Genomic DNA, 14305 nt, shown 5'->3' with positions numbered 1-14305 from the left:
CACTTCCACCTTGCTTGCTAAGTCGGCGTGATCTTGCCCAAAAAGTCCCTCCTCACCTCCAGCTGGAAGTGGAAAAAAATCCTCCACCTGCTTGGCCGAGGTTCTGGAAGCCAGCAGCTCGCAGAATGTTGCCAAAGTTTCACTGGAAGGAAAAGAAAAGAGAAGACCGAGTGCGCATTTCACCTACCGCCGAATGTCCACAAGAGGGAAGTGTCACTCCGTCGCAGAATCTGCGCCGACGCACTCGGCACCCTTCGAATTTATGGTGCCGGTGCGGGTGTTCTGGGTGCAAAAAGGCCGCCCAAGTGGTAGAAAAAAATCAGACTTCGTCTCTTAGGTCGAAATTAATGCCAAGTTTTGAAATGCGCTGGCAGGGGTGGACCAGGGCCCGTTAGAAGTGCTTAGGCGAGGTCCTGGAAGCCTAACCCGGCGTGATCTTGTGCAAAAAGCCGCTGCTGAGCTCCAGCTGGAAGTGTAAAAAGAACCGGGCTGGATCAAAAAAAGAACCGGGCGGCCCGTTAAAATTGCTTAGCCGAGGTCCTGGAACCCTAACCCGGCGTGATCTTGTGCAAAAAGCCGCTGCTGAGAGCTCCAGCTGGAAGTGTAAAAAGAACCGGGCTGGTTCAAAAAAAGAACCGGGCGACCCGTTAGAAGTGCTTAGCCGAGGTCCTGGAAGCCTAACCCGGCGTGATCTTGTGCAAAAAGCCGCTGCTGAGCTCCAGCTGGAAGTGGAAAAAGAACCGGGCTGGATCAAAAAAGAACCGGGCTGGATCAAAAAAGAACCGGGCGGCCCGTTAAAATTGCTTAGCCGAGGTCCTGGAAGCCTAACACGGCGTGATCTTGTGCAAAAAACCGCTCCCGAGCTCCAGCTGGAAGTGTAAAAAGAACCGGGCTGGATAAAAAAAGAACCGGGCTGGATCAAAAAAGAACCGGGCGACCCGTTAAAATTGCTTAGCCGAGGTCCTGGAAGCCTAACCCGGCGTGATCTTGTGCAAAAAGCCGCTGCTGAGCTCCAGCTGGAAGTGGAAAAAGAACCGGGCTGGATCAAAAAAGAACCGGGCTGGATCAAAAAAGAACCGGGCGGCCCGTTAAAATTGCTTAGCCGAGGTCCTGGAAGCCTAACACGGCGTGATCTTGTGCAAAAAACCGCTCCCGAGCTCCAGCTGGAAGTGTAAAAAGAACCGGGCTGGATAAAAAAAGAACCGGGCTGGATCAAAAAAGAACCGGGCGACCCGTTAAAATTGCTTAGCCGAGGTCCTGGAAGCCTAACACGGCGTGATCTTGTGCAAAAAGCCGCTCCGAGCTCCAGCTGGAAGTGTAAAAAGAACCGGGCTGGATAAAAAAAGAACCGGGCTGGATCAAAAAAGAACCGGGCGACCCGTTAAAATTGCTTAGCCGAGGTCCTGGAAGCCTAACCCGGCGTGATCTTGTGCAAATAGCCGCTGCCGAGCTCCAGCTGGAAGTGTGAAAAGAACCGGGCTGGATAAAAAAAAGAACCGGGCTGGATCAAAAAAGAACCGGGCGACCCGTTAAAATTGCTTAGCCGAGGTCCTGGAAGCCTAACACGGCGTGATCTTGTGCAAAAAACCGCTCCCGAGCTCCAGCTGGAAGTGTAAAAAGAACCGGGCTGGATAAAAAAAGAACCGGGCTGGATCAAAAAAGAACCGGGCGACCCGTTAAAATTGCTTAGCCGAGGTCCTGGAAGCCTAACCCGGCGTGATCTTGTGCAAAAAGCCGCTCCCGAGCTCCAGCTGGAAGTGTAAAAAGAACCGGGCTGGATAAAAAAAGAACCGGGCTGGATCAAAAAAGAACCGGGCGACCCGTTAAAATTGCTTAGCCGAGGTCCTGGAAGCCTAACACGGCGTGTTCTTGTGCAAAAAGCCGCTCCCAAGCTCCAGCTGGAAGTGTAAAAAGAACCGGGCTGGATAAAAAAAAGAACCGGGCTGGATCAAAAAAGAACCGGGCGACCCGTTAAAATTGCTTAGCCGAGGTCCTGGAAGCCTAACACGGCGTGATCTTGTGCAAAAAGCCGCTCCCGAGCTCCAGCTGGAAGTGTAAAAAGAACCGGGCTGGATAAAAAAAGAACCGGGCTGGATAAAAAAAAGAACCGGGCGACCCGTTAAAATTGCTTAGCCGAGGTCCTGGAAGCCTAACACGGCGTGTTCTTGTGCAAAAAGCCGCTCCCGAGCTCCAGCTGGAAGTGTAAAAAGAACCAGGCTGGATAAAAAAAAGAACCGGGCCTTAGCCGAGGTCCTGGAAGCCTAACACGGCGTGATCTTGTGCAAAAAGCCGCTCCCCGAGCTCCAGCTGGAAGTGTAAAAAGACCCGGGCTGGATAAAAAAAGAACCGGGCTGGATAAAAAAAAGGAGGTATAGAGACCGGGCGACCCGTTAAAATTGCTTAGCCGAGGTCCTGGAAGCCTAACACGGGCGTGTTCTTGTGCAAAAAGCCGCTCCCGAGCTCCAGCTGGAAGTGTAAAAAGAACCAGGCTGGATAAAAAAAATGAACCGGGCTGGATCAAAAAAGAACGGGCGACCCGTTAAAATTGCTTAGCCGAGGTCCTGGAAGCCTAACACGGCTGATCTTGTGCAAAAAGCCGCCTCCCGAGCTCCAGCTGGAAGTGTAAAAAGAACCGGGCTGGATAAAAAAAGAACCGGGGCTGGATAAAAAAAAGAACCGGCGACCCGTTAAAATTGCTTAGCCGAGGGTCCTGGAAGCCTAACACGGCGTGATCTTGTGCAAAAAGCCGCTCCCGAGCTCCAGCTGGAAGTGTAAAAAGAACCAGGCTGGATAAAAAAAAGAACCGGGCTGGATCAAAAAAGAAACCGGGCGACCCGTTAAAATTGCTTAGCCGAGGTCCTGGAAGCCTAACACGCGTGTTCTTGTGCAAAAAGCCGCTCCCGAGCTCCAGCTGGAAGTGTAAAAAGAACCAGGCTGGATAAAAAAAAGAACCGGGCTGGTTCAAAAAAAGAACCGGGGCAACCCGTTAAAATTGCTTAGCCGAGGTCCTGGAAGCCTAACACGGCGTGTTCTTGTGCAAAAAGCCGCTCCCGAGCTCCAGCTGGAAGTGTAAAAAGAACCAGGCTGGATAAAAAAAAGAACCGGGCTGGATCAAAAAAGAAACCGGGCGACCCGTTAAAATTGCTTAGCCGAGGTCCTGGAAGCCTAACACGGCGTGTTTCTTGTGCAAAAAGCCGCTCCCGAGCTCCAGCTGGAAGTGTAAAAAGAACCAGGCTGGATAAAAAAAAGAACCGGGCTGGTTCAAAAAAGAACCGGGCAACCCGTTAAAATTGCTTAGCCGAGGTCCTGGAAGCCTAACACGGCGTGAATCTTGTGCAAAAAGCGCTCCCGAGCTCCAGCTGGAAGTGATAAAAAGAACCGGCTGGATAAAAAAAGAACCGGGCTGGATAAAAAAAAAGAACCGGGCGACCCGTTAAAATTGCTTAGCCGAGGTCCTGGAAGCCTAACACGGCGTGATCTTGTGCAAAAAAGCCGCTCCCGAGCTCCAGCCTGGAAGTGTAAAAAGAACCAGGCTGGATAAAAAAAAGAACCGGGCTGGATCAAAAAAGAACCGGGCGACCCGTTAAAATTGCTTAGCCGAGTCCTGGAAGCCTAACACGGCGTGATCTTGTGCAAAAAGCCGCTCCCGAGCTCCAGCTGGAAGTGTAAAAAGAACCAGGGCTGGATAAAAAAAAGAACCGGGCTGGATCAAAAAAGAACCGGGCGACCCGTTAAAATTGCTTAGCCGAGGTCCTGGAAGCCTAACACGGCGTGTTCTTGTGCAAAAAGCCGCTCCCGAGCTCCAGCTGGAAGTGTAAAAAAGAACCAGGCTGGATAAAAAAAAGAACCGGGCTGATCAAAAAAGAACCGGGCGACCCCGTTAAAATTGCTTAGCCGAGGTCCTGGAAGCCTAACACGGCGTGTTCTTGTGCAAAAAGCCGCTCCCGAGCTCCAGCTGGAAGTGTAAAAAGAACCAGGCTGGATAAAAAAAAGAACCGGCTGGATCAAAAAAGAACCGGGCGACCCGTTAAAATTGCTTAGCTGAGGTCCTGGAAGCCTAACACGGCGTGATCTTGTGCAAAAAGCGCCTCCCGAGCTCCAGCTGAAGTGTAAAAAGAACCGGGCTGGATAAAAAAAAAAGCCGGGCTGGTTCAAAAAAGAACCCGGGCAACCCGTTAAAATTGCTTAGCGCGGTCCTGGAAGCCTAACCCGGCGTGATCTTGCCCGAAAGTCGGCCTCTATACTTCCATTTAGGTACCAGGGGCTATTAGTGTACTTGGTCCCACTAGTCAGTGTACTCATCCAGTTACCCCCCCGTTTTCCCAAAACACCATCGGCACGTATAAGGGGGGGACTCTTGAGAGAGATGAGGTATATGGCAGCGCAACACCAATCCGCTCCGCGCTGGTTCCCATGTCGGCTACGGATGAATAAAACCAGCCTGTCCCCCCTGGAGCTCACGAGACACGGAATTTTTTCTAAGTGCCAACGGCTCTTCGAGCAAACGTGTCCGCTCCGGCTGGTTCCCCCGTCGGCCTCGAATGACGAAAAAATGCCGGTCTCCGCCCGGAGCTCATGACAAACGAAAAATTTTTCTAAGTGCCAACGGCACTAGCGAGCGAATGTGTCCGCTCGGCGCTGGTTCCGGGTCGAACCCGGAAGACGAAAAACGCCGCTTCTCCGCCCGGAGCTCATGACAAACGAAAAATTTTCTAAGTGCCAACGGCACTAGCGAGCGAATGTGTCCGCTCGGCGCTGGTTCCCGGGTCGAACCCGGAAGACGAAAAACGCCGCTCTCCGCCCGGAGCTCATGACAAACGAAAAATTTTTCTAAGTGCCAACGGCACTAGCGAGCGAATGTGTCCGCTCGGCGCTGGTTCCCGGGTCGAACCCGGAAGACGAAAAACGCCGCTCTCCGCCCGGAGCTCATGACAAACGAAACATTTTCTAAGTGCCAACGGCACTAGCGAGCGAATGTGTCCGCTCGGCGCTGGTTCCCGGGTCGAACCCGGAAGACGAAAAACGCCGCTCTCCCGCCGGAGCTCATGACAAACGAAAAATTTTCTAAGTGCCAACGGCACTTGCGAGCGTAATGTGTCCGCTCGGCGCTGGTTCCCGGGTCGGACCCGGAAGACGAAAAAACGCCGGTCTCCGCCCGGAGCTCATGACAAACGAAAAATTTTCTAAGTGCCAACGGCACTAGCGAGCGAATGTGTCCGCTCGGCGCTGGTTCCCCGGGTCGGACCCGGAAGACGAAAAACGCCGGTCCCTCGCCTGGAGGTCCCAGCAAAATCGGCGAAAAAACGACCTAAGTGTCAACTTTCGAAAAAACGACTAAGTGCCCACGGCTCTGCGGGGCTTGTGAGTCCGCCCCGCGCCGGTTCGGTGGTCGGCCTCAAAAAGCAAAAAATCAGCCTCTCTCCCTGGAGCTCACCTCGAGGTACCAGGGGGTGAGGTACCCGGCTAAGGTGCAGTACCTTTTTTGGTCTTCAGGTGCGCCAGAGTACAATGAAATGGTCCCAGTAGGTCAGTGTACTCATCGACTTTCCCCCCGTTTTCAAAGCACCCTCGTTTACGAGTATGGAGGAGATGGTGCTGGTCTCCCCACGGCGTCGGACACGCCGTCCTCGACAGCACAAGGTCGGATAGAAGACCTGGAAAGCGCCGTGGCACGCGCTGGAGGTGGGCACTTTGGCGAAAAAACGACTAAGTGTCAACTTTCGAAAAAAAGACTAAGTGTCAACTTTCGAAAAAACGGCTAAGTGTCAACTTTCGAAAAAAACGACTAAGTGTCACCTCTCTGAAAAAATGGCAAAGTGTCGCCTCTCTGAAATTTTTCTAAGTGCCACGGCTCTGCGGGCTCGTGCATCCGAGCCGCGCCGGTTCTGCAACCGGCCTAGAATGACGAAAAAATAACGGTCTCCTCCTGGAGCTCACAGCCAATTGTGGCGAAAAAGTGGCAAAGTGCCCACGGCCCTGCCGAGCTTTGGCGTCCGCTCAGCGCCGGTGCCGCAGTCGGCCTCGAATGACGAAAAATGACGGTCTCCTCCTGGAGCTCACAGCCAACTTGGCAAAAAGTTTCTAAGTGCCCACGGCCCATGCCGAGCTTTGGCGTCCGCCCAGCGCCGGTTCCGCAGTCGGCCTCGAATGACGAAAAATAACGGTCTCCTCCTGGAGCTCACAGCCAACTTGGCAAAAAGTTTCTAAGTGCCCACGGCCCTGCCGAGCTTTGGCGTCCGCTCAGCGCCGGTGCCGCAGTCGGCCTCGAATGACGAAAAATGACGGTCTCCTCCTGGAGCTCACAGCCAACTTGGCAAAAAGTTTCTAAGTGCCCACGGCCCTGCCGAGCTTTGGCGTCCGCACCAGCGCCGGTTCCGCAGTCGGCCTCGAATGACGAAAAAATAACGGTCTCCTCCTGGGAGCTCACAGCCAACTTGGCAAAAAGTTTTCTAAGTGCCCACGGCCCTGCCGAGCTTTGGCGTCCGCTCAGCGCCGGTGCCGCAGTCGGCCTCGAATGACGAAAAATGACGGTCTCCTCCTGGAGCTCACAGCCAACTTGGCAAAAAGTTTCTAAGTGCCCACGGCCCTGCCGAGCTTTGGCGTCCGCCCAGCGCCGGTTCCGCAGAGTCGGCCTCGAATGACGAAAAATAACGGTCTCCTCCTGGAGCTCACAGCCAACTTGGCAAAAAGTTTCTAAGTGCCCACGGCCCTGCCGAGCTTTGGCGTCCGCTCAGCGCCGGTGCCAGCAGTCGGCCTCGAATGACGAAAAATGACGGTCTCCTCCTGGAGCTCACAGCCAACTTGGCAAAAAGTTTCTAAGTGCCCACGGCCCTGCCGAGCTTTGGCGTCCGCCCAGCGCCGGTTCCGCAGTCGGCCTCGAATGACGAAAAATAACGGTCTCCTCCTGGAGCTCACAGCCAACTTGGCAAAAAGTTTCTAAGTGCCCACGGCCCTGCCGAGCTTTGGCGTCCGCCCAGCGCCGGTTCCGCAGTCGGCCTCGAATGACGAAAAATAACGGTCTCCTCCTGGAGCTCACAGCCAACTTGGCAAAAAGTTTCTAAGTGCCCACGGCCCTGCCGAGCTTTGGCGTCCGCCCAGCGCCGGTTCCGCAGTCGGCCTCGAATGACGAAAAATAACGGTCTCCTCCTGGAGCTCACAGCCAACTTGGCAAAAAGTTTCTAAGTGCCCACGGCCCTGCCGAGCTTTGGCGTCCGCTCAGCGCCGGTTCCGCAGTCGGCCTCGAATGACGAAAAATGACGGTCTCCTCCTGGAGCTCACAGCCAACTTGGCAAAAAGTTTCTAAGTGCCCACGGCCCTGCCGAGCTTTGGCGTCCGCCCAGCGCCGGTTCCGCAGTCGGCCTCGAATGACGAAAAATAACGGTCTCCTCCTGGAGCTCACAGCCAACTTGGCAAAAAGTTTCTAAGTGCCCACGGCCCTGCCGAGCTTTGGCGTCCGCTCAGCGCCGGTGCCGCAGTCGGCCTCGAATGACGAAAAATGACGGTCTCCTCCTGGAGCTCACAGCCAACTTGGCAAAAAGTTTCTAAGTGCCCACGGCCCTGCCGAGCTTTGGCGTCCGCCCAGCGCCGGTTCCGCAGTCGGCCTCGAATGACGAAAAATAACGGTCTCCTCCTGGAGCTCACAGCCAACTTGGCAAAAAGTTTCTAAGTGCCCACGGCCCTGCCGAGCTTTGGCGTCCGCCCAGCGCCGGTTCCGCAGTCGGCCTCGAATGACGAAAAATAACGGTCTCCTCCTGGAGCTCACAGCCAACTTGGCAAAAAGTTTCTAAGTGCCCACGGCCCTGCCGAGCTTTGGCGTCCGCCCAGCGCCGGTTCCGCAGTCGGCCTCGAATGACGAAAAATAACGGTCTCCTCCTGGAGCTCACAGCCAACTTGGCAAAAAGTTTCTAAGTGCCCACGGCCCTGCCGAGCTTTGGCGTCCGCTCAGCGCCGGTTCCGCAGTCGGCCTCGAATGACGAAAAATGACGGTCTCCTCCTGGAGCTCACAGCCAACTTGGCAAAAAGTTTCTAAGTGCCCACGGCCCTGCCGAGCTTTGGCGTCCGCCCAGCGCCGGTTCCGCAGTCGGCCTCGAATGACGAAAAATAACGGTCTCCTCCTGGAGCTCACAGCCAACTTGGCAAAAAGTTTCTAAGTGCCCACGGCCCTGCCGAGCTTTGGCGTCCGCTCAGCGCCGGTGCCGCAGTCGGCCTCGAATGACGAAAAATGACGGTCTCCTCCTGGAGCTCACAGCCAACTTGGCAAAAAGTTTCTAAGTGCCCACGGCCCTGCCGAGCTTTGGCGTCCGCCCAGCGCCGGTTCCGCAGTCGGCCTCGAATGACGAAAAATAACGGTCTCCTCCTGGAGCTCACAGCCAACTTGGCAAAAAGTTTCTAAGTGCCCACGGCCCTGCCGAGCTTTGGCGTCCGCCCAGCGCCGGTTCCGCAGTCGGCCTCGAATGACGAAAAATAACGGTCTCCTCCTGGAGCTCACAGCCAACTTGGCAAAAAGTTTCTAAGTGCCCACGGCCCTGCCGAGCTTTGGCGTCCGCCCAGCGCCGGTTCCGCAGTCGGCCTCGAATGACGAAAAATAACGGTCTCCTCCTGGAGCTCACAGCCAACTTGGCAAAAAGTTTCTAAGTGCCCACGGCCCTGCCGAGCTTTGGCGTCCGCTCAGCGCCGGTTCCGCAGTCGGCCTCGAATGACGAAAAATGACGGTCTCCTCCTGGAGCTCACAGCCAACTTGGCAAAAAGTTTCTAAGTGCCCACGGCCCTGCCGAGCTTTGGCGTCCGCCCAGCGCCGGTTCCGCAGTCGGCCTCGAATGACGAAAAATAACGGTCTCCTCCTGGAGCTCACAGCCAACTTGGCAAAAAGTTTCTAAGTGCCCACGGCCCTGCCGAGCTTTGGCGTCCGCTCAGCGCCGGTGCCGCAGTCGGCCTCGAATGACGAAAAATGACGGTCTCCTCCTGGAGCTCACAGCCAACTTGGCAAAAAGTTTCTAAGTGCCCACGGCCCTGCCGAGCTTTGGCGTCCGCCCAGCGCCGGTTCCGCAGTCGGCCTCGAATGACGAAAAATAACGGTCTCCTCCTGGAGCTCACAGCCAACTTGGCAAAAAGTTTCTAAGTGCCCACGGCCCTGCCGAGCTTTGGCGTCCGCCCAGCGCCGGTTCCGCAGTCGGCCTCGAATGACGAAAAATAACGGTCTCCTCCTGGAGCTCACAGCCAACTTGGCAAAAAGTTTCTAAGTGCCCACGGCCCTGCCGAGCTTTGGCGTCCGCCCAGCGCCGGTTCCGCAGTCGGCCTCGAATGACGAAAAATAACGGTCTCCTCCTGGAGCTCACAGCCAACTTGGCAAAAAGTTTCTAAGTGCCCACGGCCCTGCCGAGCTTTGGCGTCCGCTCAGCGCCGGTTCCGCAGTCGGCCTCGAATGACGAAAAATGACGGTCTCCTCCTGGAGCTCACAGCCAACTTGGCAAAAAGTTTCTAAGTGCCCACGGCCCTGCCGAGCTTTGGCGTCCGCCCAGCGCCGGTTCCGCAGTCGGCCTCGAATGACGAAAAATAACGGTCTCCTCCTGGAGCTCACAGCCAACTTGGCAAAAAGTTTCTAAGTGCCCACGGCCCTGCCGAGCTTTGGCGTCCGCCCAGCGCCGGTTCCGCAGTCGGCCTCGAATGACGAAAAATAACGGTCTCCTCCTGGAGCTCACAGCCAACTTGGCAAAAAGTTTCTAAGTGTCACATCTGTGAAAAAACGACTAAGTGTCAACTTTCGAAAAAACGGCTAAGTGTCAACTTTCGAAAAAACGGCAAAGTGTCACATCTCTGAAAAAACGGCTAAGTGTCGACTTTCGAAAAAACGGCTAAGTGTCAACTTTCGAAAAAACGGCAAAGTGTCACATCTCTGAAAAAACGGCTAAGTGTCACATCTCTGAAAAAACGGCTAAGTGTCACATCTCTGAAAAAACGGCTAAGTGTCGCCTCTCTGAAAAAACGGCAAAGTGTCAACTTTCGAAAAAACGACAGAGTGTCGCCTCTCTGAAAAAACGACTAAGTGTCGACTCTGAGAAAATGGCAAAGTGCCCACGGCTCTGCGGGCTCGTGCATCCGACCCGCGCCGGTTCCCCAGCCGGCCTGATATAAGGCAAAACCAGCCTCTCCGCCTGGAGCTCAGAGCCAACTTGGCGAATATTTTCTAAGTGCCCACGGCTCTGCGTGGCTACGGCGTCTGCCCAGCGCCGGTTCCTGGGTCGAACCCCGAGGACGAGGAATGCCGGTCTCCGCCTGGAGGTCCCAGCTTAATCGGCGAAAATTTTCTAAGTGCCCACGGCTCTGCCGGGCTCGTGCATCCGACCCGCGCCGGTTCCCCAGCCGGCCTGAAATAAGGCAAAACCAGGCTCTCCCCCTGGAGCTCAGAGCCAATTGTGGCGAAAAAACGACTAAGTGTCAACTTTCGAAAAAACGACTAAGTGTCAACTTTCCAAAAAAACGGCTAAGTGTCGACTTTCGAAAAAACGGCTAAGTGTCAACTTTCGAAAAAACGACTAAGTGTCGCCTCTGAAAAAACGACTAAGTGTCGCCTCTCTGAAAAAACGACTAAGTGCCCACGGCTCTGCGGGGCTTGTGAGTCCGCCCCGCGCCGGTTCGGCGGTCGGCCTCAAAAAGCGAAAAATCAGCCTCTCTCCCTGGAGCTCACCAAAAATTTGTCGAAATTTTTCTAAGTTCTCCTCGAGGTACCAGGGGGTGAGGTACCCGGGCTAAGGTGCAGTACCTTTTTTGGTCTTCAGGTGCGCCAGAGTACAATGAAATGGTCCCAGTAGTCAGTGTACTCATCGACTTTCCCCCCGTTTTCCAAAGCACCCCGTTTACGAGTATGGAGGAGATGGTGCTGGTCTCCCCACGGCGTCGGACACGCCGTCCTCGACAGCACAAGGTCGGATAGAAGACCTGAAAAGCGCCGTGGCACGCGCTGGAGGTGTCACTGTGGCGAAAAAGTGACTAAGTGTCAACTTTCGAAAAAACGGCTAAGTGTCAACTTTCGAAAAAACGGCTAAGTGTCAACTTTCGAAAAAACTGCTAAGTGTCAACTTTCGAAAAAACGACTAAGTGTCGCCTCTCTGAAAAAACGGCAAAGTGTCAACTTTCGAAAAAACGACTAAGTGTCAACTTTCGAAAAAACGACTAAGTGTCACCTCTCTGAAAAAATGGCAAAGTGTCAACTGCGAATGTGGTGGTGCATGGAAGGAAGTGGAGGACGGCCGCCTCCTTAAACACAGGCCGGAGAGGAGCGTCAGGGCCAGGCTCCTCAAACATGGACCGAGTGTCGCCCTTAACACAGACCAAGGGGAGGACGGCCGCCTCCTTAAACACAGGCCGGAGAGGAGCGTCAGGGCCAGGCTCCTCAAACATGGACCGAGTGTCGCCCTTAACACAGACCAAGGGGAGGACGGCCGCCTCCTTAAACACAGGCCGGAGAGGAGCGTCAGGGCCAGGCTCCTCAAACATGGACCGAGTGTCGCCCTTAACACGGACCAAGGGGAGGACGGCCGCCTCCTTAAACACAGGCCGGAGAGGAGCGTCAGGGCCAGGCTCCTCAAACATGGACCGAGTGTCGCCCTTAACACGGACCAAGGGGAGGACGGCCGCCTCCTTAAACACAGGCCGGAGAGGAGCGTCAGGGCCAGGCTCCTCAAACATGGACCGAGTGTCGCCCTTAACACAGACCAAGGGGAGGACGGCCGCCTCCTTAAACACAGGCCGGAGAGGAGCGTCAGGGCCAGGCTCCTCAAACATGGACCGAGTGTCGCCCTTAACACGGACCAAGGGGAGGACGGCCGCCTCCTTAAACACAGGCCGGAGAGGAGCGTCAGGGCCAGGCTCCTCAAACATGGACCGAGTGTCGCCCTTAACACGGACCAAGGGGAGGACGGCCGCCTCCTTAAACACAGGCCGGAGAGGAGCGTCAGGGCCAGGCTCCTCAAACATGGACAGAGTGTCGCCCTTAACACAGACCAAGCGGAGGACGGCCGCCTCCCTAAATACAGGCCGAACCGGAGCGCGAGTGTCGCTCCTTAAACACGGACCGAGTGGAGGACGGCCGCCTCCTTAAACACAGGCCGAACAAAATGACACAAAGTGTCAACTGCGAATGTTGTCCATCCAAGGAAGGAGCGTGATGCCCGGCCGGCTCCTTAAACACAGGCCGAGAGTCGCCCCGGACGGTCCGCCTCGCGGCGCCCGTCTGCTCGGATAAAATGACACAAAGTGTCAACTACGAATGTTGTCCATCCAAGGAGGGAGCGTGATGCCCGGCCGGCTCCGAAAACACAGGCCGAGAGTCGCCCCGGACGGTCCGCCTCGCGGCGCCCGTCTGCTCGGATAAAATGACACAAAGTGTCAACTGCGAATGTTGTCCATCCAAGGAAGGAGCGTGATGCCCGGCCGGCTCCTTAAACACAGGCCGAGAGTCGCCCCGGACGGTCCGCCTCGCGGCGCCCGCCCGCTCGGATAAAATGACACAAAGTGTCAACTACGAATGTTGTCCATCCAAGGAAGGAGCGTGATGCCCGGCCGGCTCCTTAAACACAGGCCGAGAGTCGCCCCGGACGGTCGCCTCGCGGCGCCCGTCTGCTCGGATAAAATGACACAAAGTGTCAACTACGAATGTTGTCCATCCAAGGAGGGAGCGTGATGCCCGGCCGGCTCCGAAAACACAGGCCGAGAGTCGCCCCGGACGGTCCGCCTCGCGGCGCCCGTCTGCTCGGATAAAATGACACAAAGTGTCAACTGCGAATGTTGTCCATCCAAGGAAGGAGCGTGATGCCCGGCCGGCTCCTTAAACACAGGCCGAGAGTCGCCCCGGACGGTCCGCCTCGCGGCGCCCGCCCGCTCGGATAAAATGACACAAAGTGTCAACTACGAATGTTGTCCATCCAAGGAAGGAGCGTGATGCCCGGCCGGCTCCTTAAACACAGGCCGAGAGTCGCCCCGGACGGTCGCCTCGCGGCGCCCGTCTGCTCGGATAAAATGACACAAAGTGTCAACTACGAATGTTGTCCATCCAAGGAGGGAGCGTGATGCCCGGCCGGCTCCGAAAACACAGGCCGAGAGTCGCCCCGGACGGTCCGCCTCGCGGCGCCCGTCTGCTCGGATAAAATGACACAAAGTGTCAACTACGAATGTTGTCCATCCAAGGAGGGAGCGTGAGGCCCGGCCGGCTCCGAAAACACAGGCCGAGAGTCGCCCCGGACGGTCCGCCTCTCGAGGCGCCCGCCCGCTCGGATAAAATGACACAAAGTGTCAACTACGAATGTTGTCCATCCAAGGAGGGAGCGTGATGCCCGGCCGGCTCCGAAAACACAGGCCGAGATTCGACCCCGGACGGGCCGTCTTCTCCCGGCGCCCGCCCGCGTACGCCCCCCATCCCCGGTCGCCCGTCTGCTCCCGGCGGGCCTCCGAGTACCCCCTCACCCAACTGACCGACTGGCACTCATGACCCGCCTTGGTAGGGCCTCCATCGGCCTCGGCTCGTCCGACGTCGGGTGGACGGTTCCTACCCACTGCGGGTCGCACTCTAGCGCCCCGGCCGCCGCGTGAGCGTGCGCTCCCCGCGCCGCCCCGCAGGCCCCGGCGCGACCGTACTGCGGCGAGACCGAGACGACCCGGTTTGGCATCCATCCCACCTAGCCACGATCCACGGAGGCCGAGCGAGCGGCTGAGTGTCGGGCGCCGCGCGTGCGAGCGTCCGCCGGCCGCGCCGGTCCTTCCGCGAATGTCGTTTCTCAAACCCTCCGGCTTGATAGCGGCGGCACCACGGGAAGCCGTCCACACACACACCGTCCGACCTCTATCCGAAAAGCCTTCCCGACCAACCGCGGTCGCGGGGGCGTCTGTCGCTCCGCATCGGGGGGGCGTATGGCTTCCGCGCTACGCGCTGCGGGCTCGGGGGGGCCGCAACGGCTGAGTCTGACTCGGCCGGGGCGCAGCTTCCCTCCCGGCAGTCAGCAATAGTGCCGATCGCGCCTGCCACCAGCCCCCTCCCCGACGGGTTCGTCGGCGCCGGCTGGCCGCCGTCCGCCTTCGTTCCCCGAGGGTTCCCAACCAGCGCCGATCCAACTCCGCATCCTGGCCGCACGCAGTGCGTGCCTCGCGCGGGTAAGTCGCCGGCGCAGCGCCGCAGCTCCCGACCCCCGCGTACGGGAATAGTTGAGGGCCTCAGCGGGCCGCACCGACCGAGTCCGACTCGGGCCGGGGCGCAGATTCCCGCTTGGGTGACCGAACGTTCTCTGCTCGGGCCGGAGGGCCGACGCCCGTCCCC

Source organism: Syngnathus leptorhynchus, unplaced genomic scaffold (genome assembly GCF_054491065.1).
Source record: "Syngnathus leptorhynchus isolate UIUO unplaced genomic scaffold, UIUO_Slep HiC_scaffold_412, whole genome shotgun sequence".
Classification (NCBI taxonomy): domain Eukaryota; kingdom Metazoa; phylum Chordata; class Actinopteri; order Syngnathiformes; family Syngnathidae; genus Syngnathus; species Syngnathus leptorhynchus.
The sequence above is the reverse complement of the archived record's forward strand: the minus strand, read 5'-3'. Positions refer to the sequence as shown.